The sequence below is a fragment of the Crocodylus porosus genome, unplaced genomic scaffold (genome assembly GCF_001723895.1).
Source record: "Crocodylus porosus isolate Cpor-Errol unplaced genomic scaffold, CroPor_comp1, whole genome shotgun sequence".
NCBI lineage: Eukaryota > Metazoa > Chordata > Crocodylia > Crocodylidae > Crocodylus > Crocodylus porosus.
In genome coordinates this window covers 56,541,011-56,554,525 of record NW_017728918.1, presented here as the reverse complement: position 1 = coordinate 56,554,525, position 13,515 = coordinate 56,541,011, and the positions used below count along the sequence as shown (strand labels likewise).

General features: G+C 45.5%; 1 long non-coding RNA gene across 1 annotated transcript in view; it reads right to left on the bottom strand.

The window, feature by feature from the left end:
- Nucleotides 1–8,028, bottom strand: part of LOC109312222 — an 11,313-nt gene extending 3,285 nt beyond the window's left edge. The window contains exons 1-2 of the long non-coding RNA XR_002101753.1: nt 7,965–8,028; nt 6,800–6,926 (exon numbers count right to left, since the gene is read on the bottom strand). This is a non-coding gene — a long non-coding RNA (uncharacterized LOC109312222). The remainder of the gene's footprint in view (nt 1–6,799; nt 6,927–7,964) is intronic.
- Nucleotides 8,029–13,515: the final 5,487 nt, after the last annotated feature.

Here is a 13,515-nt window from a genome sequence, read left to right as displayed (position 1 = left end):
GCAGGCGTCCAATGTTGCCCTTGCTTTTCCTCCGGCTCCCCACATATCTGAAAAAGGACTTTTTATTGTCCTTGATGCTCAAAGCTAGTTGGAGTTCAGTTGCAGCCTTAGCTTTCCAAGGCTGGTCCCTGATCTCAAAATCATGTATCCTGTGGACCAAATCCCAATAGTGCTATTATTCCTAGATAAGAAATATTGCAATGGATATTCTTGTGTGTTTGCGGAGCTAAGACACTAACATAAAGTCTACACTTAGAAACTTCTGCCAGCATAATAATGCTCGTTTCACCTAGCATATGAAGGTTCAGAAGAAGACATAAGTCCACCAAATCATTGATGAACTGGCCCAAAACTGCTAGCTCTCTTCCCAGTTCCGAGTGTGCTGACTTCCTCTACCCCACTGGCCTAGGAATTCACCATTCAAGGTAGGATCTGAACTCAGAATTTCCCTATGACAATGCAGAATAATAGAGGCTCAGCATTTTTTAATTTAAAAATGTAAATGTTCATTCCAATCTAGCATAACAGCAAAAAGTGTGCTATTTCAAAATAAAGTCTGTTATTAGAGCCAACATAGAAATCAAATCCAAATGTGGCAATGTTACAATACCATTTGTGAAATAAAATGTGTCCACCTAGTTGTGAGACCAAACAAACAAACAATAACATTTTGTGAAACTTTCTCATGAGTTCCCTTACTCATCTTCAGTTGTTCCTGTCTATTGGAATGCTATTTGTTGAAGACCTTTGCTACCCACCATTTGTTTCTTTCAAAATGCTATTTTAATAGGAAAAATAATTGCTATATACATTACAGATTGCCACTATAAGTTTTATTTGCTCCTTCTTGCTCTCATTAAAAGGTTGGGTGATTTTTGTTTTTTTACTTACTGGGGAGTGTATGACCAGATTTTTTTACATGTGCTGCTCATGTGTAATGCAGATTGACAAAAATGACTGTTAAACTTCAAATGAAGTACATTAGTGTTTGTGACACAGGAACGTCTTCCTCTGGTATAGAACAAAGACTTAAGATCATATGGAAGTAGGGCTGAAAGGGACCTCATGAAGTCATTTTAGTGGTTCTCATCCTTTTCAGACTAAAGAAAAATGACAGTTCTGATTTTTCACTTATTTTTGACTATGGAAAAATAATGGAGCACTTTTCCCTTGCATACCATATTTCTCTCCAGTTGGAGGAGTCATTCCATTTGGTGTAAAAATAGATATTCATTGAACCACCCAGAGAGAGACAGAGACTCTAGACTGTTGGTTAGGATATTGTCCTGGGAAGTGACAGACCATAGCTAACACAAAAATTAGTAAAAGTATCAAAAAATTAAGCTGAGAGCAGAAGATCCTACTGATTACTGTTTAGGGCACTCTTGTGAGACCACTGGGTTTGGACTCCCTTACGAAGATAAAACAAGTGAATCAGTCTCCTATCCCCTGGGTGAATATCCTAACTGCTAGACTACTGGATAAAAGGAAAGGAAGACATCACCACCACCACCATCGTTCTCATCCTTGTTTTGTGATTCTAGGTTCCAAAATATTTTCAACTGAAACTGTTAAGCATACACAATGTTAATTCATAAATAATGGTTGACCAAAACAACAGGAAATTAAGTACAATAGGTTCTTCTGTTTGCATACAGCCTTTTGTCAAACACAATTATGCAAATAAACAGGCTGTGCTAGTAAGTAGAACAGGAAAAAAACAGATTGGAAACAGGTCATTTCTGATCATTACATGGTGGTGCTCTGTAAGTCACTGCCTGCATTTTTTGTCAGCTCTTAAAAGCTCATTGGCAAATAAATTGAAATTATGGCAATTGCTGTTTGATCATATCTTCTGCTGCCTTCTGCTATTACTTTTGACCATGCGTATGTGAATAAAGAAAAACCCACATTTCAATTCATTGTCTTAGACATGCCACTGATTGACAGAAAACATGCCAGTCAGTTAATAACAGAAAACATTTTAAGCATACCACAGTAAAGTAAAATATATGAATTTATTTAAAGCTAAAAGAAGCCATATGTGATCATTTGCCAGATGATAAAAATGCTTCCTAACTTGAAAAATGATGAAAAATTGTTTGTGAGCAGAAATCTCTTTCTGTGCACTGCTCAATTCTTGTATTATTTGATAATTGCCCTTTTTTATCTTTTCTAATTTCTGTTTATACAATAAACCTAAGACCTTTTGGAAAAAGGATCAGGCTTCCCATACATTGGTATGATACCTATCCTAAGTGACCCTGGTCTGTCTGACTGGATTTTACTGCAGTACAAATAAAAACAATCACAGAAAACTGCTTAATCTTTTATATTCCTTTCTGCAAGATTTTCATACACCTTATAAATGACAAACATTTATAAACTGTTACTCAAAGAAAACAAACATTGCACATTGAAACACACTGCACAATGCAAATTTATTTTTCCATTTATGTCAGTGGTTCTCAATATTTGTAGACTCAAGGCACCCCACAAGACTCAGGACACGTCTTTGGAAAAGTCAGCTCTTAGTTTTCACTTGATTTTTGATTACAGAAAAATAATAGATCACTCTTCTTTTAACAGAGCATTCTTCTGTTGAAAAGAAGGCAGAAAGACCAGAACAGGTCAGAATGCTTTTAACACTATGAATTCTTATTTGAAATATCTGGGTTTATCTTGTTAATCATGTTTGTACATCTAACAGTGCTAATATTATGTAGCATCCCATGGCACTCTTGAAAAGATCTTAAGTCACCACAGCAGGCTGTGGAACCTTGTTTGAGAATTACTATGTAATCCTAATACTAACACACAACTGGTAATAATTAGTTTCCTGGGCTAGGGATAGGCATTCAAAAAGCCAGAGCCTCAATTGGTTCAGTCTTTGCAGGTTAGTCTAACACATTCACTTTTGACTCTGGAAATTCAGGCACATGCCTGCAGTGTCATGCCAGAAGCTGGGGGGGAACTAAAGTGAGTCCTCGGCTGGAGAGAAACTAAGTTGAGGGAAGGGGCATGTCCAGGTCTGTACAGGCCTGAGTATGAATGGGGAGGTGTTTAAACCCTAAGATGGGGTCTGCCCAGAGGGGGAGAGGGGAAGCAGCCCCTGTCAGGGGTCCCCAGCTCCCCCACTACTGTTCACTGGCTGGCTGGTAGCAGGAACAGAGGCAGGGCCAGGCTCCAGTAGCCTGCAGGGAAGCAGGGGTTTAATCCTCCCATTGCAGGGGGCAGGCAGTGTGGGCACCCATAAGGTCTGCTTGTGCACCTGGGGCCATGCACCCATGGCCACAGCGACCAGATACCAGTAGCCTGAGGGGGAGGAGGGGTTTAATCTCCTCATTGTGGGCAGCAGTGGCGGGCACTGAAACAGCACCCTGAACAGATTCCCTCTGAGGAGCAGCCAGTCGGCTGTGGGGAGAGGGTGGAAAGGGGGAGATGCAGTGCCATAGGAAGTGGGGGGCCAGCAGGGTGACCACCCCAGGCACCGAAGCGAAGGGGCACTAACAGACACTGCTGAGCTGGGACGGGACAGAGCCGTGAGTAGTTTATGGTAGGGGGGCATTGGGATGGGAGTAGGGTAGCTCCCACTGCTGCATGCACTCCTAGGCAAGCATGGGTGGGGCATGTGCCCCCCCAGATCTGTGTGTGAGGCAAGGGTGAGCTGCCGCTGAGTGCTTTGCCCTAGGCACCAAACTTCCTTGCCACCGCACTGAGGGGATATGACGTGACTGCAGGGGGGTGAGGGGAACCGAGCCTAGTTACAGAGCCTGACTCACTGCTGCCTCCATCTGTAGCAGCATGGCCTGGGCTGGGGTGGCCCCAGGGGACAGGGGTCAGCACCTGCTGCCTCCAGCCCCATGCAGAGGCCATGGTATGCAGGCAGCTTGCAGCTGCATTTTGGCTACCCACCCTCTCCCTCTCCCAGCAGCAGAGCAAACCATTCCAGCAGATGGATGTAAGGCAACTGTCACCCATTGCTTGCTCACCATTGCCTTCCCGCATTGCTGTGCATGCCCTTGGCCCACAGTAGCATGCCTGGAGCACCCAACACCACTGTGAGCAGGCAGTGGGTGACAGGTGCCTCACCTCCACCCACCACGATGCTGTCTTCGCCAGGAAAGGAAGGGGTCGGGGAGCCATGTTGCTGCAGCAGCCCATCTGCAAACTGTGGCCCCCTGTGCGGGGATGGAGGTGGGAGCTGGTGGGCACTGACCCCCCCATCCCCTGGGGTTGCCCCTGCCCAGTCTGTGCTGCCACAGTGGAAGACAGAAATGAGTCAGGCTCTGTAACTAGCCCCGGCTCCCCCTGCCCCCTGCAGTCAGGTCACATCCCCCCTCGCTGCCCCCTCCCTGCAGCTGGTTGGCCACTCCTCAGAGGCACTTGGCCCAGGGCACTGTGTCCATGCCTGCAATATGGGGATTAAACCGCCCCACTTCTCCTCAGGCTACTGGCATCTGGCCACTGCAGCCCAGGTGCAAGGGCTTGAGAGCACAAGCAGAGCCTATCGGTGCCCACATGCCCTCCCCCCGCACCAGTCCCCACTCCCCCTTGGACTACTGGGGTCTGGCCCCACTCCCATTCCTGCCGCCGGAGCAACAAAAGGAGCGGGAGGCTGGGGACACTGTGCAGGGCCTGCTGCCTCTTTGGCAGGCAGACCGGTCAGCACTCCAGAGCAGGGTTTCCCACTCCCACCCCTTTATCAGCCACCCAGAGCTCCGGCTAGGGAAAAGCAGGGTAGAGCCAACCCTGCTTGACTGGAACAGACAGCCCAGCCCAGCCCAGGACTGCAGAGCATGCTGGAGGACTCTGATTTAACTTAAATCAGACAGGGGTCTGGGACACAAGTTCCATAAACTGGTTAAGTCTGATACTACATTCAACCAGGTTTATCTCAGCCTGGTTTTGGCCATTTTGAAACTGGTTTATGTGCAGTGAACTTATGTTTTGTTACAGGTTTAAATGAGTTTTTGATCACTTAAACCGGTTTATATGCAACTTCTGTCCCTAGCATTGGGAAATGCTTTCTCTGGAACAGGGAGGACTACCTTATTTGCAAAGCTGTGGGACTATAAGGCACAACTTCTCTGATATTACAGTCATCTGAGATGCAGAGTATATGTTATACTATTTAGCAATTTTCACACACACATATCCACTAGCTACATGTCGTGAAATAACTTCCTCCCCCAGCTGCTGCACTCTGGCCCTTACTCATCTACTGTTATACTTTCGGGCTTCTTTCACTTGTAGCAATATTCAATCTAAAGAGCAAAAAAAACCCAACCCTTGATGTCTGCAAACCACCACCAAATAATAAAACTAATTATATCATACACTTTTTGAAAGGCTTTTCCTTGGCAATTACAATATGCAAAGTTTCACCCAATGGGATTTAGTGGGGATGAAGTTGACAGGTCTTTCCTGAAGTTTCTTAAAAATCTAATAACTTAAATAATTTAAAAATAGAATGCTGATATTGAATCAAATAGAATTGATAAAAAGCTCTACAGAAAGAATATTATCCTTTACTAAATTCTATGGATTTTTACAGTGATTTCTATAGAATCCATTGGATTCATTTCCATCTAGTTCTATAATAATTTTCCATGTATGTTTTTTGCTTTTTATGCCTAAGCTCAGATATCTCATATGCAATTATGTTCTATTGTAATAGAAGCAGGAAAGAGATTAAAGTAATGTTAAATAACAGATCAGTGTTGAGATACCTCATTTTTATACAAAAAGTTAAAAATCACAGTAGCTTCCCAATGAACTAAGAGAATGGGTTAATGGTTCAACGCTGGACAATATAAGTAACACATTTTACACTTGGCTGCTTTTACACTTACTTCTATCTACTACATCTGTTGTCTCAAAGCTAGAGGTTCTAAGTGACCCCCTTCTGACAATCTTAGAAAACCCAGATGGACTGGTGCTGATTTGGAGCTTTTTTGGCTTTAGCAATTACCCTTTTTTTGTCTGTTGGCAATTACTAGAAAGACTCCTCATAAAATTAATCTAGTGTACATGGAGAGAAGTTAAGACAGTCACTGAGCTGTAAACAATATCTGGGGTGATGATACTACCTGGCTGAAAAATTGCACATAGCTGTTCTACATAAGTTCCAAAAGTAAAGCTGCATACAAAAGCAATAAGCTTCAATTTGCTTTGCATCAATATTTCAGCTGAAAAGTATACTCACTTGTAATAAATTACAGTAGGTAAATGATAGCCTATATTTTTGTGTCTACTTACTGTATTTCTGTCACAATAAGGAAATAACCGGTGTCAGGAGCTCAAATTCTTCTTGTCTGTGCAGGCATTGCCTAGATTTAAAAGTCATGCCAACTTAAGAAAACTGATTTAGTGTTTTGTCTGCACACAGAAACTGAACTAGCATGATTTCATATCAGTGTTGGCAGAACAGCACATCTATTTTGGTTTAAATCAATGCAAGTTTCTCACATGGATACACTCATTTCAGGTTAAGGGTATTTGATTATCAATTTAGCTCAAGTTGTCCACACAGTGGAGTTGTATCAATTTAACTGAGTAAGTTTTTAAACCAATTTAGCTAATCAGTACAATTCTCTTGTACAGACAAGGCCCCAGAAATCAGGACAATACTCAGTTTAAAAAAGTGGGTAGTACTCTTACATGATTCGCATATAAATTTAAATCCCTGTTTCTGCTAATCCGATCAGTAACAATGGAAAGCCATCCAGTGTAGTCTCTTTCAATTTACTGCACTAATTCATTTTAAACTATTATAACATGCAGGATTAAAACATACCTAAAGTGAGCAACTGCATATTGCTGTAAATTCTTGTCCTGCTCTTCACTGTTTGTCATAGTGACTCACTTGTGTGACCAGGAGTGCATGAAAACTGTTGGCCTCCAACAAAACCAGCCTCAACCAGCTAAAACATAGAAAAGAAAGGTAAGGGATGCATGAGCCAAACAGCTATGATGAAGCATAAATGCCATCAGACAAACCACAAGTTTGTTTAAACTCTGAGAATTTTGGTTTTTAGACACAAAGAGAGGGAATTTGGGTCTAAAAACCTAAAAGAGTTAGAAAACCTAAAGGAGAAAGGGGTTTTTTGTTTGCTTGTTTTGATTCCTTTTAGTGAAGGATTTTTCATTCACTAAAATGAAAAGTAAATGAAAAAAATCCTTTGCAGCTTGTCAAAAATAATAAACATATAACACTTGCCCTGTTAATCAATGCACTGATGTATGCATTACTGTATTCTGCACTGCTCCAGCTCGTAGCTAGTGTGACTCCTTAAAAGTGTCTCCACATATCTCAGTCAAGACTGCCTGAAATAAAGTTTAAATTTATATACTATTGTTCAACTCTTGAAAATGATCAGTCCAAATATGCTTATTAATGCTATTCTTAAATACAGTTCACATTTGCTCAGACTGACAAAGGAACACTATGGTACACAACAGAAAAATTAGTGGGTGGGCCCATTGCTTGTTTTGACTTTTGCTTCCCCTAGAGCAGTGGTCTCCAAACTGGGGTGCGCGCACCCCAGGGGGTGCACAAGACAATCCACTGGGGTGCGGGAAGAAAATATTAGAACTTCTATTTATATTTATATAAATATAGGGTTATATAAATTTAGAGTTATATTTATATAAATATACATATATTGGGGGTGCATGCTCAAAAACTTTTTACTGGTAGGGGTGCGCGATCAAAAGAGTTTGGAGACCACTGCCCTAGAGCAGAATTTTTTTAATGCAAGACAAAAGGTACCAATCAAACTTTACTATGAGTGACAAGGAAATCAGAGACAGCTGTGATACCTGATAGCAGAAGTAATTTGTGACATAAAGCTGAGAAAAAGTCCATTAGATCACCATTAAAAAACCTGTGGCCCTTAGGGAGATATATATGTATAAAACAAGTTAAGTGGTTCCTATAGGTTCCCATCCAGAGGAGTCACCTGCTCTGAATTTTGTGGAACAGTCCTTAATATTGTGATATAAGCCACGGTGATCCAACCGGAGGCCTGGGGCTACATGCAACTCTCTTAGGGTTAATTTGTATCCTCTGGGCTTCCACCTACGCTTATACCTCACCCCTCTCTACAGCTGTAGCAGCAGCAACTGAGGTCTTCATGCTTGTCTTCCCTTCTCTGGCTCTACTCCCTAACCCTGCCCCAGGGTGCAATGTGGTGTATTACAGCAGAGGAGCCTATGACTGGGGAGCTGCGGTTAAGGCTGGGACACGCATGTGGCATGTAGCCCAGGGGGCCTGTGGCTTGCACTACTGCAGCCCATCAGCATGCAGCCCCATTGGTGCATTCAAGAGGGCCCATGGCCCCTGTCTGCTTAGAAATTGGACAGCCCTGCCATAGCCTGTCCTTTCTTGGCAGGTAACCCTGATTTCATCTCAGTCTCCACAGATGTTGAAACAGTGAGTGAGAGGGAGCTCAACTTCTCTCCTTCTTACAGGACTCTGTAACCTGGGAATAGATGTACTGAATTAGAAGATAGGAGATCATCCTTATTTTAAACTAAAGTTTATGTACAAATTACTATATTTACTCTAAGATGACCCCCCCCCCAATAATTAGATACTATACACAGAAAATTTAGAAATTTGTTACAATTTTCCACAGATAAAATCTAATTTTTGAATGTCATCTTTAATTCATATCCCCCCTGCTAAAGTGAGGAAATGGCAGAGATGACCAAGTAGCTTATCCCATCCTTTTGCCTGCCCCCTAATTGCCCCCTCCCAGCCTCAAGCCCTGCTTTTACCCTTGCCTCTGCTCCCCCTTCTGCCCCTCCCCCCAGTGTCTGTTCCCTGCTTCCCTTATGCCTTATCTTTACTTCACATTGGCAGACTCCACCCTGCTTCTAGCCTGGGGGACTGAGCATGGGCCCATCCCATTCTTGATAGCAGCTGTGAGGGCTGTATACCACTTGATACAGGGCTGGATCAGGGTAATGCTTAGTGCCCCAGGCTGCAGTGTGCATGGAGCCTGCCGGTGCACAGCAAGGTAAGTGGAGGGAGAGAGAAGGGGGATGAGACAGGGGAACAGAAGCTGTGGGGGGAGACGTGGGGAGATGAGGCTGTAGGGAGAGATGGTAGGGTGCAGAAGCAATGCAGAAGCTGTGCCTTCCATTTAGCAGGAGCTGTGGCCTTGACCCCTGGTAGGGCCTGGAGCCTGAACCACAACAGCTATCTGCCCTACCACCACACTCATACTCAATTCTAAAATGAGCTTTTGCCCCATGTTAGAATCAAGTAAATACAGTATTTGTTTGTAAATATTCAAATGAACTTACTTAGTCTACATAAAATTGTGTATTATGGGGGAAAGCACCCTTAATTTTTTTTCCAGGAAAGAACCAACCCTTCCCATATCCCTTCATAGTCTGACAACCATACCCTGGCCTTGCTCCTTCCTTCTCCTACTGTGGTTTCTTTCTGAATAAGCATGAAACTATTAAACTAACAACTTTCAAGTATATTAAGTTTTGCCTACAGGCCTAAAAGAAAATAAAAATATGACATTCTTATAATTAAACCCAAAATGGGTTATAAAGTTCTTAAAATTTTGATTCAGAGAGAACATTTTATTTCAGCATTTTTTAGTTCAGGGAAACATTGTGATATTCCTGAATCGAAGTTTTCATTTTGATTTGTTGAACTGATCCATAACAAACGGTTTCACTTAAGTTTGTAGTAGGGTTGGCGTGTTCTAGCAGTGTTAGCCCAGGAAACATACAAGAGGCAATGATTTTTTGGTGAGCTGTTTTATTGGACCAACTACATAGTGCAGAATTGTTAAACAAGCTTTTGAGTACAAATGTCCCTTCCTCAGGGAGGTAGTTTCTTTCCCAGATGAGAGACCACCAAAAAATATCTTTGCCTCATACATTTGACATTATACTGCATATGGGAGACTATAGTGTTTCACTGCCTCACTGAAACTATGGTTGAGATACCTGATGCCTTTCATTTAGCTCTGTAGCAGGGGCATCAAATTCAATCAGCCTGGATCTAGACTGTGGTGGTCCTCATGGGCCAGTTTCTGATGTGCTGGAGCAAGCAGCAGCCATGAGGATTAATGTGGCTGTAGTTTATTTCCCCAGCTGACACACATTGCCAGTGCAGCACTCTTTACCTCAGATTTCAGTAGTGGGCCCCATGCCTATTCACTTCTTCCACAAATTCCCAGCCCCTCCAGGAGCCCCACGGGCCAGATAACACAGCTTGGGACAGTACATTTGCTACCCCGACTATACAGCGCTATAGGTCCTGGCTAGACTAAAACTGAAAGCAGGGTAAATTTGCCCCTTGTAGACTAACCCCAGTGTGTGTGCACATGTTTATAGGTAGCACAAGTTTTTGTGAGCTGAAGCTCCCTTCACCAACTTGATCAGATGTTGTGATGAAGTATATGTGCATCTGATACATATAGCTACAGATACATGCATACACTGGTTAGTCCTTAAGGTGCCCCTGCCTACTCCTTGAGTTCAGACTAACACCACTATGTGTCTAGACCAGGTGGGCCAGATCTAGCCCCGGCCAGCTTGTCACAGAGCCACAACCCTCCACCTGCAGGGCCCCGGGGTGCCCCACAGGCTGTGCCCTGGCACTAGGGCTAGCGCGCGGGGCTCGGCCCCAGCACACGGCGCCAGGCTGAGGGAGCACAGGATCCCCAAAGCCCCAACCCCTGGCATGTGGGGCCAGGTAGAGGCGGCACAGGGCTCCTGGGACCCACCCTGGCTCAAAGAGCCCACTTGAGGCGACACGGGGCCTGGGGCCCAGGCCCACATCTGGCTGCGGACGGGCCCCGCGCCACTCACGAGGCAAAGAGGCTGAGCCCGCTTCCTCTACACGAAGAGTCCCACCGCGCCGCTGCGGCGCGGAGTTGCGGCGAGACCCCATCGGCACCACGCCCCACCCCCCCAGCCGGGGGCCGCGACCGCCATCTCGGCGGGGCGGGGCAGAGGCCATGGCACGTGGGGCAGCTCCGCCTCCGGCGCCTAGCTGAGCCGCGGCGGCCCTGTGAGTAACGCGGCGCGTGGGGCGGAAGCGGGCAGGTCTGGCCAGGCCGGGCCCGAGCGTGGGTGTGCGGGGCTGTCTCGTGGTCCCGAGCTAAGGCTGGGGAGGCGAGCCAGGCCGGCGCCGCTGGAAGCTGAGAGGCAGGCCCGCGCACTGAGCTCGGGGCATCCCCCGAGGCACCCGCTGCTCGGAGCAGGAGTAGCCCCCTCCCCTCGAGGCTGTGTCTACCGGCAAGGATGGAGATGGCACCACCTCTCTGGGTAGCCGGTTCCCCCGCTTCAGTGCCCTCCTCCCGGGAGCGTTTTATCTGATTTCACCGAAACGGCCCTTGCTGCAGCTTGATACTATTGCTCCCTCATGTCACTGCTGAGGTGCCCCCCTCGGGCGGGCAGATACAGCGTGCCGCCCGGCCCAGGTGCCATCCCGCCCGTGGCACGGCGTGCCCACACTGCCATTTCATGGCTCCTTCCAGCTGCTGTGTCACAGGCGCGGGCCCCGTGGAGACTGGCATGGGCCCCTACAGGCAGGGCCTGAGCTCTGGGCTGAGTGCCTGGCCTTGGCCTGCCCTGAGAGGGGGTTGGGATCCCTGCAGCACCTGCTCCAGACCCACCGCCCCAGCCATGATGAACAGCAGTGGCAGCCAGGCAGAAGCTGTTGCGCTGGGCACTAGGAAAAAGTGGGACCTGATGCCAGGTATGGTAGCCAGACCCCCACAGGAGCTGTCCTGCGGCTCCTCCCCATTGCTGCTGCCCCAGGCCCCTGCACCTGGCGGGGTAGCAGGGTGGAGCCATGTTCTGGGCGGCTGCAGTGAGGGGGACATGGCTGCTGCTGCCACCTGTTCCCACTTTTTCCTGGTGCCCAGCAGCAGCTTTTGCCCATCTGCTCATTGTGGCTGGGGTGGGTCCAGAACGGGTACTGTAGGACAGGCCAGAGTCAAGCACTCAGCCCAGGGCCAGGCAGAAGCTGCTGCTGGCTATCTGAAAAAAGCAAGGCCTGGTGACAGGCATGGCAATACATCTGTTGGCTCATGATATAGTTTTGTGGGCCATGTCTTTAGCACCCCTGTTCCCAAGGAATGGTGGAGATAGGGAAATGTGATCCACAAGACAGAAACATATTTGTTCTCTGCTACAGAGGGGCTTGGGAACAGGTTTGTTCCAAACCAGCAAGCAAATCAGTTATGCAGCCCTTTGCCTATGGTCAAAGTTAAACAGTTAATAACTTGTACTCTGTAGTGAGTCCAAAGATTGCACTTACCATTAAGAGGCGAAAGGCTTGAAATCCAGGCAATAGAACAGCTGACATTGCAAGCAGAGTCTAAATCTGGCCTGGCCCTTAGAGCAACAAAACTGATTGGAGACCTGGGGAATATGACTTAAAAAGAGAGGCTGAGTGAGCTAGGGCTGCTTAGCCTGGAGAAGAGACAACTGAGGGGAAATTTGATAGCATCTTAACAACACCAAAAGGTAGGTTAAGGAAAAGATGGAGATGGGTATTTCTCTGGCCACAGGGGACAGGACTAGGAGTAGCGGCCTCGCTGTAGCAGAGGAAATTTGGGTTGGAGATTAGAATGAACTTTCTGACCATGAGCATGGTCAAGCAGTGGAACAGACTGCCTAGAGAGGTGGAATCTCCATCCCTGGAAACTTTCAACAGCAGTTTGGACAGACACCTGGCTAGGATGGCTTAATTGGAGATAATCCTGGCTTGAGTGTGGGGTGAAACTAGATGAGGGTGTGAGATCCCTTCCAGCTCTGCTTTTCTCCAATCCATGTCAGTAGTGTTTAATTGCTTTCAGTTTTAATCGGTATATTTGCATAAATACGACTACTTCCCTGACATGAGGAAAGGCCAGCAGGATTTGAATCCAGCTTTTTAATTTCTGCATTTCTTGCCATGGCTCACTTACTTAAAATAAGTAGAGAGATGGGCATGTGAGACTTCAATATTTGTATATATTTAATTGTTTATTTTTAAAGCTTATCAGAAAGTTCATATTGGCTTAAAAAAACAACCCTGCAATCACTTCATGTCATTGCAGTGACTGGGGGTTGCAGAAGTAAATCCAGCTGGGAGAATTTAGTTTTAAATGAGGGGAAGAGCACAGCTTGCAACAAATCCATTTTAGGCATTGCATTGTCATGACCTCATTTATTTTACTGTCACCTAAACGTATGATTCAAGCAGTTTCTACCTGCTGTTTTGGGTTTTATATACTTGTTAAATGCACAATTACAATGCAAAACAGAGAGTTTACAGATTAAAATATGATCTTATTTTTCCCAGGATAGATTTTCCTGTTTTTCCTCTATTATGTAATTTTAGTTTATCTAGCTCTTATTTCTTCCATGTGTGTAGTGTGCCTACAATACTATCTCCAGGCACAGAAAGGAAGATGTGTTAGTCTTAAGTCAGGAAGAAAGTCTGTGTTGCACCTTACAGACTAACTAATTATGAGATGCATGAGCTTT